General features: G+C 34.8%; 1 protein-coding gene across 9 annotated transcripts in view; it reads left to right on the top strand.

Moving 5' to 3' along the window:
* The first annotated feature begins 5,441 nt into the window (after nt 1-5,441).
* The window catches only part of LOC143257174 (epidermal growth factor receptor kinase substrate 8-like protein 2), a 64,245-nt gene continuing 55,055 nt past the window's right edge, over nt 5,442-14,631 (top strand). For 3 of the 9 annotated variants that reach the window (XM_076515529.1, XM_076515524.1, XM_076515523.1), the window contains exon 1: nt 5,442-5,590. The gene's annotated coding sequence lies outside the window, so the exon portion shown is untranslated. Of the gene's footprint in view, nt 5,591-11,394; nt 11,552-14,631 lie in introns of those variants that run through there. The other 6 variants (XM_076515528.1, XM_076515522.1, XM_076515521.1 and 3 more) reach the window with 3 other exon arrangements.

Genomic DNA, 14,631 nt, shown 5'->3' with positions numbered 1-14,631 from the left:
GGGAAAAAAAAAAGCCGTTCATGTGTCCCAGGAAACAGTAAGCGATATGAACGAACAGGATCTCCATAAAACTGTAACAGGTCACGTGTACACAACTTGCTTCAATGGCTACCGTTTAACCATTGCACATTTTCAAGTGCTTGTAAAATGAAATACGTATTAGTGATATTTCATACGAGGACACACTGGTGAAATACTGGATGCAGTCTCTATGGAATTTTGTGCGATCAAACTCTCGAAAACTGGCGCTGGGAAACCCTTCATCCTCGTATACTACATGGATTATTGAGAGAATGAAGGATATACAGAATACTTTGGACATTACCTTTTACAAAGGAGTTACAGGATTATTATCCAGATGCACAGTCGTCAAACAAGAGTGTGATGGAAATTGGCGACTTGGACTGTAACGACATGGTGCAGCTCCAACATCGTTAAAATATTTTGCACTCAATCCTTTGTAATTTATGACATATTGTGACGTAAACATATTACCTTAACCTTTCTACACATAAAAAGAAGAAAATATAGTGAAATTTTATGGTTTCTATTAACCTTTTAAAGAACGTCATTGCTTATTAGCTTTATACTATTTATAATAATCCTTGACGTGAACTTTGTGATAATAAAAATAAAAACCGCTATAACATTTTTTCCAAATAGTTTTATTATTTTATTTTTAATAGGCACAATCTATATATTAAGCTTAAGGTAACATGATATGACTGTTATGAAGGTTACGAAGACGAAATAAAATATGTTTAATTACCGTAACATTCACCGAAATAAAGGGGATTTCCTAATTTGTATAAAATACGAGGTTTCTTTTCTTTGTTTTTATTCTGGTGTAACAACGTCGCCCTAAAATGCATCCTGGTAAGATGGCGAAACATCTTGGCGACAAGCAGATACGGATTGTTGGTTGCTAGGTGACTATACATCTGACATTTGATTCGCTTTAAATTATAATTTCCTAAATACATTAGCTGAAATGATCAAAGAACCAAATCGATAATGTTTTATACAACGTTCGAAAGTCACGTAAAAATTCAAGAACTACATTTGTTTTACTTATTTATGTCCATCTAAACGTTATTTAGCTAAAAAAATAATAATAATAGAACTTTATATCTAAGAACCCAACCCATTGATACACATCCCCAATAAGCGACTCTTATTGAATTCACTACCACCAAAACTAACTTTATGCTCAATAACCAAAACTACCTACAAATAAATGGCCTAAATATGGGGAATCCTGTGTCACCAGTTCTAGCCAACATTTTTATGACACAGATTGAATCACAAGCAATCAATTTAGCCTTACAGTCTATACTGGTACAGGTATGTTAATGATACAATTACTGGATTCACATCTACAGAATACACACTTAGTTTTTTCAGTCATGTTAATACAATACACCCCAACATTAAGTTCACCTGTGAACAGGAAACTAACCAAATATCATTTCTTAACCTCAAAATCACCAGAACTGATACACAATTCAAAAAAGAAATCCACAGAAAAATCACCCATACTGGATTATACATTCCCTGCGACTCAGCAAATGAAACAAAAAAACTCAACATATTAAGAAACCAAATAAACACAGCCAAAAACTCTGCTCACCCGATAAAATTAACGATGAAATAAACAAAATAAAACAACACTTTAACAAATTTCCTCTAAAAATATTTTCCTGAAAAAGTTATACGCACACACCTAGACCAATAACAAAAAACAACAATAAATCCCAAGACACAACAAACTGCAAAAACTTACATTGCTGCATACCATATGTTCCTGACATCAGTGAAAAGATAACGAACATTTGAAAGAAATCTTACAACAAAACACAACATTCCAGTAAACAAACTTATTCTAAAAACAGATACAAAACTAAAGTCCATACTATGTAAAAAACTACAATGACAGACAAAGCACCAACATTATTTACAAAATACAATACAACAACTGCCACGACTTGTATATTGGAGAAACAAGCAGAAAAATGGAAACCAGATTCAAAGAACAAAAAAAAACAACCTTCACACGTTTTTGAACACTGCAAATCAAATAAACACAATATAGCCATAGAAAACTCCCAGATACTAAGTAGGGAAATAAACGCAAAATCAAAGAAGCCCTATTTATACAATAACTAAAACCAATATAAATGAACACCTTTATACCTATACTAATTAATTACCTAACATCCACCTGCAACGCCTCCTACAGCCCCGTACCCGTTTATACTCTCGTTCCTAAGACATATGTCCATCAACGTTCACATTCAAACTGTCTTACTTAACTTGAAGATGACCGAAGAACGTCGAAACGTTGTTCTCTCCTTATCAGTAACAGTGTTAATACCCATACCAGCCATTCTGAGATACATTTTTATTTCAAGTGGGTTTCTCCTAATCAAGAATAATAATAATTACATTTCAGCTTCAACTGATTGCTGTATCTGTATAGAGTAAAGCAGCGTAAAGCTTTAAAAACATTTAATTACGAATGATTTTAAAGAATTTGATCAACCTTTAGTGCACCCGTATTTTTCTTACACCCCACAAACTCATGTTCTGCAACAACAACGAAGAATCTGTCTTCCAGTTCACAACTCTTGTTAATTCTTTGTTTTTGTAACACACGTTCACGCTTGGAAAGAACTTATTGTTAACCTTTGAATCAAGCAGTCAAGAGGCTAGACATAAAAACTGTTAACATGAATCGACGTGAATAAATTTTCCCAGCTAATGGATCAGGGCTTTTCTGTTTAGTTGAACACTATTTATATCAAAAACAGAAGTGTACCTAGGACTAAGTAAAAATAGGTACTTAAACCACAGGAATGTTCCGAAAGCTGTGATCAACAATACGTATATAGATCACAGAGATGTACTTAGGGCTAAGTGACCAGTATGTACAGTCATGTGAAAAAGTTAGGACACCCTGTGAAAGCCTGTGTATTTTTGTAACATTTTTGAATATATAGATATTTAATCTCAATTTTAACAATACTGAGATATTATAGGAGTATAACTAAACAATTAAAACTGAAGAAAAGACTTTTCAAGATCTTCTGTAAATGTAATTCTACAAAAATGCATATTCTAACTCAGGAAAAAGTTAGGACACCCCCACATTTATTCCCACTTAAAATGGTTCAACTCACACACAGGTGTATCACACCAGGTGCACATGATTAGAAGATCGTTACTCAGCATTTTGAATGAGGCTTGCCCTATTTGAACCTCAGACATTTTGTTTGATGTGCTCCTGACTGTTGAAGTGAGAGTGAGCACCATGGTGAGAGCAAAAGAGCTGTCTGAGGACTTCAGAAAGAAAATTGTAGCAGCTTATAAGTCTGGTAAAGGATTTTAAAAAATCACAAAATATTTTGAAATCAGCCATTTCACTGTCCGGAAAATAGTCAAGAAGTGGAGGGCTTTCAAAACAACTGCCAACATGCCCAGGTCTGGTCGTCCAAGCAAGTTCATCCCGAAAGTAGACCAGAAGATGCTAAAAGAGGTCTCCAAACACCCTAACACGTCATCATGGGACCTACAGCAGGTTCTGGCTACTGTTGATGTGAAAGTTGATGCCTCTACAATCAGAAAGAGACTGCACAAGTTTAACTTGCATGGGAGGTGTGCAAGGAGGAAACCTTTGCTCTCTAAGAGAAACATCAAGGCCAGGCTGAAGTTTGCCAGAGAGAATGTAAACAAAGACCAGGACTTCTGGAATAATGTTCTTTGGACAAATGAGTCCAAAATTGAATTATTTGGACACCAGAACAGAGAACATGTTTGGCGTAAACCAAATACAGCATTCCAGGAAAAGAACCTCATACCAACTGTGAAGCATGGAGGTAGAAGTGTCATGGTTTGGGGCTGCTTTGCTGCAGCAGGACCTGGACAGCTCACAATCGTAGAATCCACCATGAATTCTACTGTGTATCAGAGGGTACTTGAGGATCATGTGAGAACATCTGTAAGAAAATTAAATCTGAAGCGGAACTGGACCCTGCAACACGACAATGACCCAAAACATACCAGTAAATCCACCAAGGACTGGCTGAAAACTAAGAAATGGAGAGTTCTAGAGTGGCCGAGTCAAAGCCCAGATCTTAATCCCATTGAGATGCTGTGGGGTGACTTGAAACGTGCTGCACATACTAGAAACCCCTCAAACATCTCACAGCTGACAGAATTCTGCATTGAGGAGTGGGACAAACTTCCTTCAGACCGATGTCAGAAACTGGTAGATGGCTACAAGAAGCGTCTCACTGCAGTTATTTCAGCCAAAGGGGGTAACACTAGCTATTAGGGGGTAGGGTGTCCTAACCTTTTCCTCAGTTAGAAGATGCATTTTTGTAGAATTACATTTACAGAAGATCTTGAAAAGTCTTTTCTTCAGTTTTAATTGTTTAGTTATATTCCTATAACCTCTCAGTATTTTTGAAATTGAGATTAAATATCTATATATCCAAAAATGTTACAAAAATACACAGGCTTTCATAAGGTGTCCTAACTTTTTCACATGATTGTACATAGATACAGAGGTGTACTTAGGGCTGAGTGACCAGACCAGTTGGTACCGTTTGTCACTTGTTGTTGGCAGGAGAAATGAAAATACGGTAACATTTGGGTTTCTATGCCTTGTATAAGCATGGCTCTTCTCTCGCTTGAAAGTGAAGCTTCTCTATAGAACAAATTTAAGTCATATCAAGCATGTTAAAAATGTGTGGAATTCTGAAATTCTGAAGAATACGGATTATGGATTTGACAAATATAGATATCACTGAGACATATATTAAAGTGTTTGGTTATAACGCAGTTGAATGAAGTAAGCTATTGTTACAATAATCCAAGAAACTTAACACATTAGTTCCACTGGAGAACACGTGCAATATTGTCGTGATGGTTCTAGTGTTCAAAAGTTGCAGTAGAGGCCGGTTTAATTAGTGGAACTCTTCCAAAGTTACTAATAGCTGGCTTCACTTTAAGATCATGATTACTGTTATTTTGTTCTCTACAAAAGATCAGTCTCTTCTATATACATTTCATATTCCGCGCATTTCTCGTCTTTAATGACATACTTTTATTTGGTCACAACTATCTAGTTGTTTTGAAGCCCTAGTGTAAAGTTGACTCACTCAAACAGGCTCTAACTTAGGTTAAAAGGTTTCTAACATCTTTTTCTCTGTAGTTCTCATCTCGTTATTCGAGGTTGCAGAGGAAGTTCTCCAATTACGCAAAGCTAACATTACAACTCATTGTAGACTGGTTAGCTTTCTAGTCTGAATAGTCATAGCGAAAGGTGGCTCCATCTCTGGTGACGTCACTGAGCAGCTGCTTCAAGCCTGATAACAAGTCAAGTACAGGACTGGATACCAACCTGTGTATGCAAAAGTGTGAATTACTATACCAACAAGTTAGAAACAATATTAGAAAGCTGAGTCTGTGTAGTAGCGTTCTTGGTCTTTTTTAAACAAGTTAGGAGACTGTGTGCAGTACGTTGATGTTTCTTTTGGCGACTGTTCTCCATAGAGAATGAAACAATATTAGTGAAGGAGTCGATCAGGTGAGCTGGTATGAACGTTAATCTGGTGCACTGTTAGTTCATTGTTAAGTTAAACACCAAGAAAGGTTTCGGGTATTTACAGATAATGTATTACTCCTGTAAACAAGGGGCAGACAACTGTTTATCAAGCAGTTTTGTATTTTATATTCTGTCGGTGCATATATGTAGGGTCAATAAGATTTCTTATAAGTGGACATTTCAGATGAATTAAAGAAACATTTTATGTTGTTTATCGTTGATTTCTTATTTATATTCTGTATATTAGAAACAGTCGGGTGAATATTAGAAATTATTTATGTTTTAGAAAAAAGTCACATAGGACCATCATTTCCTACATGCACCGCCAGGAATCGAATCCTGGCTTTCAGCGTTGGAAGTCTACGACTTACCGTTGTCCCACCGGCGGACGTTTTGAAATACTTTTATTCCTTTAAAAATATATTGTAATGTTTTCTATCTTCACAATATTGTTTTTTTTTGCGTTTTTTTTTTTTTTTTTTGACTGTGAATTTGTTGCCTTATATGAATGGGATTAATGCTGACTTACATATTATTCACACAGAATCAAACGTTATTTGTATAGTATTTATTTTTTGCATGTGGAGTTGTCAAAACGTCGTCTTCGAAACTTTAACAACGTGTGTAGCATATCCAATATCCTGCACGATTATCTACAAACACGTGTTCTATCACAGCTCCTACATTTAAAATTAACGACTTCAAAACACAACTCAAATTTAACGGTTCATGTACATTTACTTTGAAATATTTGTAGAACTTGTTCGCTTCTTCGTTAATTCTCAATCTGGGAAGTTCTTAAACAGGAAGATCGTTGCAGACAAAAACAAATGCTGAAGAAGGAAGACATTTAATCAACAGCATTCCACCACCCCCAGTGCCAAACTATTGGCCAGAGGGAAGATAGTCAATCAATGACATCCTACCAGTGTTAAATTACTGGCCAGAGGAAAGACAGTCGATCAACAACATTCTATCACTCACAATTTTAAACTGTTGATCAGAGGGAAGATAGTTAGTAAACAGCATCCTACGACACACAATTTTAAACTATTGTCCATATCTGTCCAGTGCATCTTCTATAACACGTTTGATAAAACATTTAATATTGTTTTGTTATGTCACCTCACGTTATTCATTAGGAGTCTTAAAATAGAATTATTCAATAATCCAGAAAATGAAGAGATCTTTAATCACACACTTGTTGAACATGGAAATTATCAGCAACATCATGAGTGGAATGTTTTATTTACAAGCAGGTAAAGAACACACTATTTAAAACTACCGCCATACTACCAGTGAAAACTTAAATAGAAATTAAATGTTCTCTTGTATAACATCTGTAAAGAATGATGGAACACGAGAGGGAGTTTTTTTACATGTGCCACAATTTTCACAACTACGTAAGGGAACTCAGAAAGCACAGATACCACTATAATATGTAAATATTGCCTTTACTGTAGTGAATACCACTATAATATGTAAATGTCACCTTTACTGTAGTGTATATCATCGAAATATGTAAATATCACCTTTACTGTAGTGAATACAATTATAATATGTAAATATCCCCTTTACACTAGTGAATACCACTATAATATGTAAATATCGCCTTTACTGTAATGAATACCATTATAATATGTAAATATTGCATTTACTTTAGTGAATATCACTATAATATGTAAATATCACCCTTACTGTATAGAATACCTCTGTAATATGTAAATATTACCTTTACTGTAATGAATACCTCTATAATATGTAAATGTCACCTTTACCGTAGTGAATACCACTATTATATATAAATACCACCTTTACTGTATGTGTACATTTAAATCGGGAAATAAACAGTTTTATACAGTTGAATGATTATGATGGGAAACAGAGGCAAAACGAGAAAATCTTGACACCTCTTGCAAATCTACATGCAAACAACATAAACATTTAGTGAGATCGCGGGTTGTACATTGCTTAATAAAAACGTTTTTCCAGTATCATATAAGCAAGAATTCCATTATATTATGATACTGGTGTTAGACAACATTGTGGTATCCAACTGTGACAGCACACTTTACAATAACACTGTTGTAAGACAACATTTCGGTGTCTAACTGTGACTAGTAACAACACATACTACAGTATACCTGGCTAGTTGAAAATATCTACTTCTTCTTTGTCAGTATTTAGGTATAAAGACCCGTGAGAGTCAGGTTCTTTTGACCTCTTTCTCTCTCCTTTGCGTTGATATACAGTTTCTATGTTGTTTTTTATAACAATGCCATATTAGGCTATCTGCTGAGTCTAGTGAGGAGAATCGAGCCTCTGATTTTAGCGTTGTAAATCCGTAGACTTACCAGTGAGTTACTACAGTTTCTGATAAACACATTTATAAATACTACATGAGGGCCAGAGTAACCCGCATTTACTTCGGCCCCTCTCAGAACAATGTGCAAATATTATCTACATATAAATTTGTGTAAACTTCTCAAAGTTTCGTAATCCTTTACACTTTCAATTGTTATAGGCTTAAATCAAGAATATTGAGATAAATACCCTACAACCTTTTTAACCTGTTGACTGCCAAGTATTTCACCTGCTACACTACAACTCTAATGCTTATTCATTTTGTAACCTTTTTCGTGACGCCATTTTGGATCCAAAGTGAAATAATTTGTAAGTAGGTCAAATGCATGTATGGTGCTGACATCTAGCGTTGAAGTTAGGTATTATTGAGAACCAATTAACTCGTCCGTGGCACTGTGTTTCCGATCGGCTTGGACGAGTTATCTCGTCTACGGCACTGAACAGGTTAATTAAGTCTGAAACTTTGTAGGCTTTAGTTTAGTAATTTGGTGGCCTATTTTTATTTCTTATATATATTGGGAAAAGGTGTTAAGGACTGTCTTCATCACGTATACAGAATCTGTCTAGTTCATATAATAAGCCATTTTTTTCTCCAATTTTATTCGAAATAATTTAGTGTACTATGTAGGAGTCTATCTGTTACTGTTTACAGAGGAAGTTGTTCTAGGGACTTTATATGCTCTTGTGAGTAGTGTGTTTTGTGTTGTTTGTAATTTGGTTTGTACTAATTTTTTTGTTACGTTTATATATGCTGGGTCTGCGTAGTCAATTACAAGTTGGATATATGTTTTGTAAATTTTTAATATGTTGTCAGTTGTTGCTCCACTGTTTTTACCAGTTAGGTTCCTAGCACAGTTTGTTCTTCGCCATATTTTGTTTCTAATATTATTTAAGTGGTTTATCCATGTTAATTTTGAGTCTTACGTTAATACTAGATGTAGCAGTCTGAAAAGTATTCCGTTCATATATGACTCAGGTTTTTGTATTTGGTTAATTTTATGAAAACCACTAGTTAGGATTTTATGTTTATTTTAATTCTATATTTTTGACCCTATTCACTTATTATGTTTTATTTGGGTTGCATATTTGTAGCTGCTATTGATGGCATGGGGTACTTCATCAAACTGCAACCTCAGCGAACAAAGACGAATGTCCATGATTTGGATCGATCAGAAGCATATTGTTAGCATACATGATGAAGGGTATAGGGCTAACCACCCTTCCCTGAGGGACACCTGCCACTGAAGTAAATAACTTTGAGAAGATTCCCTCAATATTTATTCTACATTTTCTGTTTTGTTGAGAGCCAGCGAATAATTCCACGCGGTAATTCTATTTCTGTTGTTCGGAACCAGAGACCATTGTGTCATGCAGTGTCGAAAGTTTTCTCAATATAAAGAAAGCATGTGACAGTGCAGTATTTTTTATTAAAGCTATCTACTATTGATTCAGTTAGTCTAACTAAGTGATCGGTTGTTTGTCTGAATTTTCTGAATCCATTCTGCACTTCAGGTAACTTTGATGTTATCTCCAGGAATGTGGAGAGTCTCTTGCTGGTTATTGGTTAGAGAATTTTGCCTACACAGCTGGTCAGGCTAAGTAGACGGTCGCTATTTGATTCGTTAACTGGCTTTCCTTCTTTACGGGACATTAATACGTTTGTGTGCTTCCAACAAAACTGGAATATATCCAGATATTAATGACAGGTTGAAAATTGCCATAATGTGTTGAAATAATTTCGAAGTGCCTTTTTTTAATGGAGGATGGCTTGTATGCCATCTTCTCTCGTAGTTTTGTTAAGTCTTTTTTATTGTTTCTCTGAGTTCCATTTCAGTTATTTTCTTTGTCAACATCGTGATTGTGGAGTCGTTTACTGTGTTGACGTTTCTCTCATTTATGTTAGCTAGAAGTACGGTTTAAATAATTCTATATTATTCATTATGTAGTTCTTTACTTTACTATAGAAATGTGTAATCATGTCTGGGTCATTATGAGTTTTGTAAGTATTGTTTGAAGGCCTCTACTTTTTCTACATTTATGTGTGTTATGGCGTTGTTGTGTTTTAGTGTTGGGAATCTTCTTGTTGCATTGTCTGCATTTGTGAATATTTTTAGGTGTGACCAGAATTTTTAGGATCTGTTTTTTCATTTAATTGGGAGCAAAAATTGTCCCATTTTTCTTGTTTTAATAATTTAACTTCCGTTAGAATTTTATTTCTTATTACGTTTAGTTGTGCTTTTATTTCTCTGTCTCTTGTTTCCATAAATTTTCTTCTTACTTGTCTTATTTACTTAATTAGTATTATTAGTTGGGTGTGTGGTTTCCAACCTTTGGTTATTGTTTTGTATTGTTGTAATGGTATTGTTTGTATGGCCGCTTTTTGAAGGCACTCCGTGATTATTTAACAGTAGTTATCTATTTCGGATTGGTTTTTGGCTGTTTGAATAATTTTGATGGGTGGTAAGTAAATCGTCTAGTACTTTTTGGTATTCTTACAAATTTGCTTTTTGTAACTGAAATTTTCTTTTGTGTGGGTTATATTTTTATAGGGGGTGAAATCGAAGACACACCAGATTGGTAGGTGAGCACTATCAACATCTTTTCCCACATTAAAATTTTCTAATTTTTAGCTCATGTTGTATGAGCTCAGGCATAAATCTAGTGTCACAGCTAATTGAGGCATACTTGGTATACGTCAGTGTGGCATCGTTTAACAAGGCTATATTGTTTTTGTCTATAAATTGTGATAGTTGTCTTCCGTTAGCATTTGTAGAGTTGCACCTAAAATTAGTATGTTTCCTATTTAAATCTCGTATTAAGATGGCATTTTGATTGTAGTAAAATATGTTGTTCAGTAAATTTAAGTCTAGTCGTTTATTTGGTGAACAATATATTCCAGCTATGGTAACACTTGATTGATTATTTAAAAGAATATCGGTTATTATGTATTTATTATTACTACTCATTTGAATTTCTATTACTGATAGATTTGATTTATGTAACAGGGCTATTCACCTGTTTTTATTGATATTATTAATTCTATCTTTTTAGATAGTTGAGTAGCCATGTATTTTAAATCTGTTACTTTTACATACCGTGTGTGTAAAGCCACATGGAGCTATCTGCTGAGTCCACCGAGGGTAATCGAACCTCTGATTTTAGCGTTGTAAATCCGTAGACTTACCACTGTACCAGCGGGGGACTTTTTACACCGAAGTGTTTCAATTATTATAACGATTTCAGGGTTAGTTTGTTGAATCATGTGTTCGATCTCGTGTTTCTTGGAAGTGAAAATATCTACTCAAATCATACACCTGGCTGTTTGAATGTTTACACACGTTTTGTTTGCCTTCCTAACAAATTAAATGAGTCTCGTGCACGAGATCAAGAACGAGACTCTTGGAAAACCTCTACCCTTTAGATAGTGTTAACAGTGCAAAAAGTAGGGTGTTTGTGTGTTTTCTTATTGCAAGACCACATCGAGCCATCTGCTAAACCCACCGAGGAGAATCGAACCCCTGATTATAGCGTTGTAAATCCGTAGGCTTACCGTTGTACTAACGGGGGGTGCGAAAAAAGGTAGGAAATTTATTGCCAAAAATAATTGTAAACATTATCCGAGGAAACTTGTTCAGCTGATATTCTGTTTTTATAAATTGGTCACATAGTATTATGACATATTAATAAATATCGTATATTGTTATTCACTTAACTTTACGTCAGATATAGAAATACTATCTATCTGAGCTGTTGTTAAAGTACACTTTACAGTACGAATATATCAAATCATTTGGGTATGTGTATCAAAGGAATAGACTTATCTATTGAACCACTAGTTTCTTGTTGAAGTAAATGCTATATTACTGATAAAAAAAAATTCGGGTATGATGGTTCGGGGAACAGATTTTTCCGTTGGTCTACTACTCTGTTGTTAAAGTGGACAACATTATATTACTGATAAATCAAGAAAATCTGGTATGTGTATCAGGAGAACAGATCTATCTGTTGGTCCACTACTCTGTTGTTAAAGTGGACAGCGTTATATTACTGACAAATCAAGAAAGTTTGGTATGTGTATCAGAAGAAAAGATCTAGCTATTGATCCACTAGTCTGTTGCTGAAGTTTGACATTGCAGTATTGTGAGATCAACAGAGTTTCAAGAGAGACAAACATATTATGTGTGAATCTGGATTGAACTGTGAAAACTTAGATATTTGTCAAACCCACCCCTCTCAAATTGAGAAATATGATCTACTTTTAAGACCTGTACACAATTCGTAACATAAGGGCTTCTACCAAAAAAATATATTCCTTCCTCAACTTACACTGTTATGAATACAAGTAACCTCCTTTTCATTCTCACGTTCGCAGGTGTTCCCACCTAGAATCTATCTTATGTGCCAAAATAATATAGATTAGTTATAATCCATGACTACGTTTAAGTAATTAGGATTTGATAAACCCAATATAAACTTTCTATATACTGTTGCTGACTAGAGATATGATTTCTTCCTATTGTTGCAATTTTGTCATTCACTACAACAGTTATTGAACTTGCGTTCTTGAATATCCGGTTCAACCAAAGCGATTTGTGTAGTACCAATAATTGTATTTATTAATAATTTCTCCAACAGAAGACCAAAGGCAGACTGAATTAATCACCTATTTTAACTACTATAGTGTAATGTGTTGTTTATCAGTCAGTCAGTAGACACTAAAATGACACCACGTGAAGAACGCTTAACATTGCAATTTGTACTGTCGTGACGTCAGTAAAATGTACGAGTGCCATGAATCACGAGAAGAATTATGTACCCTGTAGACTACAACGCAGCATGACGTATGAACTTCATGACAAGAAATAAAAATATTTGTTACTCCGACTTTTGATTTTATTTACTCTTGAAGCAGAACACTTTCAGGGATCCTGCAGAAGTACACTTAGTATAATAGTTACATTTTTTCAGATAATTTACTGAAAATGTGGTTTTCTTATATCAGGTCATCCAATATGTAATGTCCGAAAATTTAATACAAAAAGTACGTCATCATTTCTGTCTTTATAGAAAGCTTTAATGACTAAAATATGTAGTAGAACATGTGTAAAAATATTCAGACAAGTAAAAGAAACTAACCAAACTCCACTTTTTCAAATAATTAATCAAAAAACCCTTTTGAAGATGGATGTGTCTGAGAAGCACTTTGAGCATACAGTGCTTTATGAGTTTAAAAAAGGCAATAGTGCAGCAGAAACTACATGAAACATTCAAGGTGTTTATGGTGCAGAGTCTCTGAATGAAAGAAAATTTTGAAGGTGGTTTCAGAAGTTCAGATCAGGTGATTACAGCTTAAGTGATGTGCCACTTTCAGATCGTTCTGTTGAATTTAATGATGACTTGCTGCTGGCTGCACTTGATGAAGATTGTGCTGTAACAGTTGAAGAACTAGCACTGAAGCTTAATTCAACCAAACTGTCATCTGTAACAGTTTGGAAAGGTGTAAAAACTTGGAAAATGGGTCCCCCATGATGTGAAAGAAGCCAACCTTGGAGCAAGAGTGGACATTTGCACTTCTCTGCACTCTTGTGAATGTAACTCATTTTTTTGGACAGGTTAGTGATGGTGATGAAAAATAGATATTTTATAAGAATGTTAAGCACCGCAGACAATGGTTAAGCGCAGGTAAACTAGCTAAAGCACAGCCCAAACTGGACCTCAACCCTTGGAAAGTCTTGTTAAGTGTTTGTTGGAATATTGTTGGTGTGATCTACTTTGAGTTGCTGCCACTCAATGTAACGATTACATCAGACTTCTATTGTCAATAGTTAGAGCGCTTGAATGTTGCACTGAAAGAAAGGAGGCCTGCTTTGATCAATCGTAAAGGTGTTGTGCTATACCAGGATAATGCATAGCCCCATACAGCAAGAAGATTGAAGATTAAAGAGCTAGAATGGGAAAAAACTTCCACATCCTCCTTATTCTCCAGACCTTGTCCCATCTGATTATCATCTATTCCGAAGTTTGCAGAACTATCTTGATGTAAAAGAGCTTGGAACACATGAAGATATCAAAACTACTCTCTTTACATTCTTTTCCTCCAAACTCCAAGAATTTTATAGAACTGGCATTCAGAAGCTTGTGAATCGTTGGCAGGACGTAATTAATAATAATGGAACATACATTATTGATTAAGTAACATTAAAAACATTTGAAATCCTTTCTATTTTTTCTGAACCTAAAATCGGGCATTACTTAAGGAATGACCTGATACATAAGCGTATCGTAAAAAGGCTGGTGAGTCCAAAATTCACGAGATAATAATTACCTATTAAGCCTGTCTTGTTTCAAAGTGTAGAAACAACCGGCATAAACGAAACAATAACTTAGCAATCTAGTTTATGTCAGTTAGAAAAACGGAATGAAAGAACTGTAGTCATTGCGATATACACGAGCATAATCAAGTTATAGGATGCACCCTTTGTACTTTGGCTGAACGAAATTATACTCCATGACAATACCATTTACACTAGAGGTGTCAAATGCAACATTCTTTTTTTGTTTCTGTTTCGTACTTCATTGTGATTATTATTGTTTCACAACCTGTGTTAGTTTTAGAGTAAAGTTTGCCTAATACATGTTCATTTTTTATATGTCATTTC

Source organism: Tachypleus tridentatus, chromosome 7, assembly GCF_004210375.1.
Source record: "Tachypleus tridentatus isolate NWPU-2018 chromosome 7, ASM421037v1, whole genome shotgun sequence".
NCBI lineage: Eukaryota > Metazoa > Arthropoda > Merostomata > Xiphosura > Limulidae > Tachypleus > Tachypleus tridentatus.
This window is presented reverse-complemented; position numbering and strand designations above follow the sequence as displayed.